The sequence below is a fragment of the Palaemon carinicauda genome, chromosome 21 (genome assembly GCF_036898095.1).
Source record: "Palaemon carinicauda isolate YSFRI2023 chromosome 21, ASM3689809v2, whole genome shotgun sequence".
Classification (NCBI taxonomy): Eukaryota; Metazoa; Arthropoda; class Malacostraca; order Decapoda; family Palaemonidae; genus Palaemon; species Palaemon carinicauda.
The window spans coordinates 124,025,992-124,030,991 of NC_090745.1; the positions used below are offsets into that span (position 1 = coordinate 124,025,992).

General features: G+C 32.5%; 1 protein-coding gene across 4 annotated transcripts in view; it reads left to right on the forward strand.

Annotated features, from left to right (window-relative positions):
* LOC137615476 (A disintegrin and metalloproteinase with thrombospondin motifs 6-like) overlaps window positions 1-5,000 on the forward strand; it is a 438,455-nt gene that overhangs the window by 366,255 nt on the left and 67,200 nt on the right. The gene's annotated exons all lie outside the window — the stretch shown is intronic.

The following is a 5,000-nucleotide window of genomic DNA, read 5'->3' on the forward strand; positions in this document are numbered from 1 at the left end:
CGGCGGGTTACTGTATTTAGCCCCATCAACCACCTCTGCCATCTCTCTCTACACTGTTTGGTTACTCGCCGCTCAGTAAGGGTGTAACAGGTTGCACTTCTTCAGAGTGAGAGGTGTGCCAGGGACTCCTGTGTCTAACTGTACATTTTCTGAGGAAATGTAATCAATTTGGATAAAGACGAAAAATAAAAATACTTGAATCTGGATTAAGGTATCCATTCTTCTAAAGTATGTGTAGTAGTGTGTGTGTGTGTATTATATATATATATATATATATATATAAAGTATATATAAATATATATATATATATATATATATATCAAAGGAAAAGCAAAGCGAAGTTATTTTTTCTTAATAACAGGTCTAGAATAAAGTAGTCACTTCTTACAGAAAAAGTTACGATTGAAGAAATAGCCTACATTTTTTCCTTTGAGATTTTCAACGATTAGGTAACCAATCTTCCTCATATGAGGGTAGATATGTATCAAGTAGATATGCTTTTCTATCTCTTTTATGCAGTATTTGAATAACGGATAATCAATATGCATAAAAAGGAAACCATTTAAAACAGGCTCTGTGATAGCCGATGTGGTAACGTCCTTGACTGATGAACGCCAGACTGGGGTTTCGAGTCCCTATCAATCTCGTTAGTTTCTTTTGTCGCAGCAACCTCACCATCCTTGTGAGCTGAGGAGGGGGGTTTGCGGAGCATATAGGTCTATCTGCTGAGGCAATCAGCAGCCATTGCCTGGCCCCTCCTTGGTCCTAGCTTGGCTGGAGAGGGGCTTGGGCGCTGATCATATGTTTATATGGTCAGTCTCTAGGGCATTGTCCTGCTCGATAGGGCAATGTCACTGTCCCTTGCCCCTGCCATTCATGAGCGGCCTTCAAATTTTAAAAAGCAATCAGAGACTTTAGTCCTCCATCAATGAAGATTGTCCGTTTTTTACTCAAGTCTACGGACCAAGCCTTCACTTTTTCATAGATTGACCCAGATTTAATCTGTATAATTATAATAATAATAATAATAATAATAATAATAAATAATAATAATAATAACCAGAATTGCGATCTTGATCCGAATCACCTCCAAAAATTTAATGGGTTCTTCCGGAGAATAATACCTATCCCTTGTACAAATTTGGTGAAAATCTGGCAAAATTGTTTAGACGTAATCCTGCTAACAAATAAACAAACACAAATAAACGCAGGCCATTTTATATCAACTCCTATTCTGTAGCGTGGAAGTGTAAATAACATTCCAAAGCATCTCCCTGTCTCTTGCTGGCCTCTTCTCTCCTACGTGAGAGACGTTGTTGTGGATTTTGCTCTTAGCTCGCGGACATGTTGCATATGCATGAATGCACCAAATAGAGCGAGCATGTCAAGCAAGGTATTTGGCAGGTCAGGAAGCAAATCAGTTTCAGGGGGAAAAGGGGTGTGGCAGTTGATTGAATACAATCCAGGTGATAGAAGATATCCAGGTATATTCATTTCCTTTTATTCTTTATTGGGTTAGAGTTTTCTTGCTTGAGGGTACACTCGGGCCCGCTATTTCTACCTTGTTTTCTCTTCTTCTTCTTTTTCTTCTTCTTCTTCTTCTTATTATTATTATTTATTATTATTATTATTATTATTATTATTATTACTTGCTAAGGTACAACCCTACCTAGAAAAGAAAGATGCTATAACCCCTAGGGCTCCAACAAGGAAAATAGCTCAGTGACGAAACGGAAATAAAGAAATATACTACACGAGAAGTTTAAGAATAATATCAAAATAAATCTATTAGATATAAACTATAAAATCTTCAAAATAACAAGAAGAGAAATAACATATAATGGTGTGATCGAGTGTACCCTCAATCAAGAGAACTCTATCCCAAGACAGTGGAAGACCATAGTACAAAGGCTATGGCACTACCAAGACTAGAGAACAATGGTTTGTCTTTATGAAGTTTTTATAGTTTATACATGGTAGATCTAATTCAATGTTGTTAATGATCTCAGAATATTTTATTTTGATAGTTATTACTTTTGTAGATTATTTTATTTCCTCTTTTCCTTTCCTCGCGGGATATTTTTCCCTGCTAAGAGCCCTTGGGTTTATATCATCCTGCTTTTCCAACTAGGGTTATAGCATAGCTAGTAATCATGATGATGGTGATGATGATGGTAATAATGATAATGATAATAATAGTAATAATAATAATAATAATAATAATAATAATAATAATAATAATAAATCGGTGTCAATGACCTTTGATGTCAGGACGCCAGAAACCCAAGCTCAATCAATCAATCAGAGTGCTGGTGGGGTGAGAGAAAAGTGATATTTCTTAACTTTCTCAGCTTGTTAAAATAAAATCAAAGAAGTAATGTTTTTATTTTAGTCATTGATACGAAGTTAAATGTGTATCTAATTTTTGATCAATATGAAAGGTGAAATAATTTTTTTTATCATACATACATACATACATACACCAAGGCACTTCCCCCAATGTTGGGGGGTAGCCGACATCAACAAATGAAACAAAAACAAAAAAGGGGACCTCTCCTCTCTACGTTCCTCCCAGCCTGACAAGGGACTCAACCGAGTTCAGCTGGTACTGCTAGGGTGCCACAGCCCACCCTCCCACATTATCCACCACAGATGAAGCTTCATAATGCTGAATCCCCTACTGCTGCTACCTCCGCGGTCATCTAAGGCAGCTGAGGAAGCAGCAGGTCCTACCAGAACTGCGTCTTTTATCATGATTTTGAATTTATTGTGAGAACGAAATAATGTTTTATGAATTTGTTCAAATCAGAAGATGAATTGAGGTCATATTTGCTCTTTCTTTTATTTCAGAAATAATAGTTTATCGGTTTTTAAACCAAAGGAGTTCTAATTGTACAGGTTAATAAAGTACCATCTATTTATTCTGTTCCGATTTTTTAATAAAAAGAAAATAATTCAGATATTTAAATAGATGACTGATGCTTCAATACTTCCATAATGTTATGTTTGAGCATTTGCAACAGAGGAAAATAAATAACAATAATGTATCATATATTATTCAATAGGTTCTGGGATTAGAAATTCAAATGTTTGTAAAAACTTCATTCCCTTGAGGAACAGTCGAAGAACATACCAAGACAAGGAACATTGTCCAAGTATGGTAAACCCTATAATATATAAAAGGACTATTAGAAGTATATTATATATATATATATATATATATATTTATATATATATATTATATATATATATATTTATATATACTCATTTACATACATGTATTCACTTATTTACTCTACGAACATTTTGTGACATAAGAGGGTGGCACCAAAATGTAGTAGCCTTCCAAGTTTCAGCACGTATGAGAGAAAATACCTATTCCCTTGCATATCCTCATGTAGATTCAAATGGTTTATGCGCCGACTACATCTAGATTTTTTAGGTCTAAGTACTGACCAGACAGAACGTTGATCTATAGTGAATGCATTAGAGGTATATATATTATATATATATATATGTGTGTGTGTGTGTATATATATATATATATATATATGTGTGTATATATATATGTGTGTATGTGTGTATATATATATATAATTTATATATATATATGTATATATATATATATATATATATGTATATATATATATATGTATAATATATATATATATATATGTGTGTGTGTGTGTGTGTATATATATATATATATATATCATGTGTATATATATATATATATATATATTGTTTATGTAAATCTATCTACCCCTACATGTTGATATTTTCATATTCTCATTTTCATTGCCTCTGTTCGTTCCATGGTCTTCCACTGTCTTAAATTAGAGTTCTCTTGCTTGAGGGTACACTCGGGCATTCTATTCTATCTTATTTCTCTTCCTCTTGTTTTGTTAAAGTTTTTAAAATACTTAATTTTTCCTTATTTCCTTTCCTCTCTGGGCTATTTTCTCTGTTGGAGCCCCTGGCCTTATAGCATCTTGCTTTTCCAACTAGGGTTGTAGCTTAGCAAGTACAGTAGTAGTAGTAATAATAATAATATAGGAGATATTTGTTTTTAATGTTACCGTTCTTAAATTATTTGATTTTTCTTTGTTTCCTTTCCTCACTGGGCTATTTTCCCTGTTGGAGCCCTTTGGCTTAAAACATCTTGCTTTTCCAACTAGGGATATAGCTTAGCTAGTAATAATAATAATAATAATAATAATAATAATAATAATAATATAGGAGATATTTGTTTCAATGTTACTGTTCTTAAAATATTTGATTTTTCCTGGTTTCCTTTCCTCACTGGGCTATTTTCCCTGTTGGAGCCCCTGGGCTTATAGCATCTTGCTTTTCCAACTATTGTTGTAGCTTAGAAATTAATAATAATAATAATAATAATAATAATAATAATAATAATAATAATAATAATAATAGTTGTAGCGTAGCAGTTAATAATAATAATAATAATAAATAATAATAATAATATAATAATAATAATAATAATAATAATAATAATAATAATAATTAAGCTTATTTCTTCATGCCGTCTATATCTGGTAATTGGATAAAATTGTTAGTAATGTCATTCGTATACATGAGACTGACCTTGCCCGCCTACTTCAGTCATTTAGCCGACATTTGGCACTCGGAGTTACGCAGCAATGTGACATTTAGTAATAATCCACTTACCGAAAAGATTACTCCAAGTCATTTTTCTCTTGGGGTGCCAACCGCTGGCCTTGTTCGCGTCGCTGGCTAACTGTAGGTTTCTTGACAGTATATTCTTGTTAGTGTTCTTCTTCCTTTTATTATTCGAGATTAAAATCTGACTTTTATTTCTGGTTGCGAAGGTTTTTTTTTTAGTACTTTTAACATATTTGGCATAAAAAACATGCTTTTTTGTTATTATTATTATTATTATTATTATTATTATTATTATTATTATTATTATTATTATTATTATTACTCTAAAATATGTATACCCTGATTAAATCTCACTT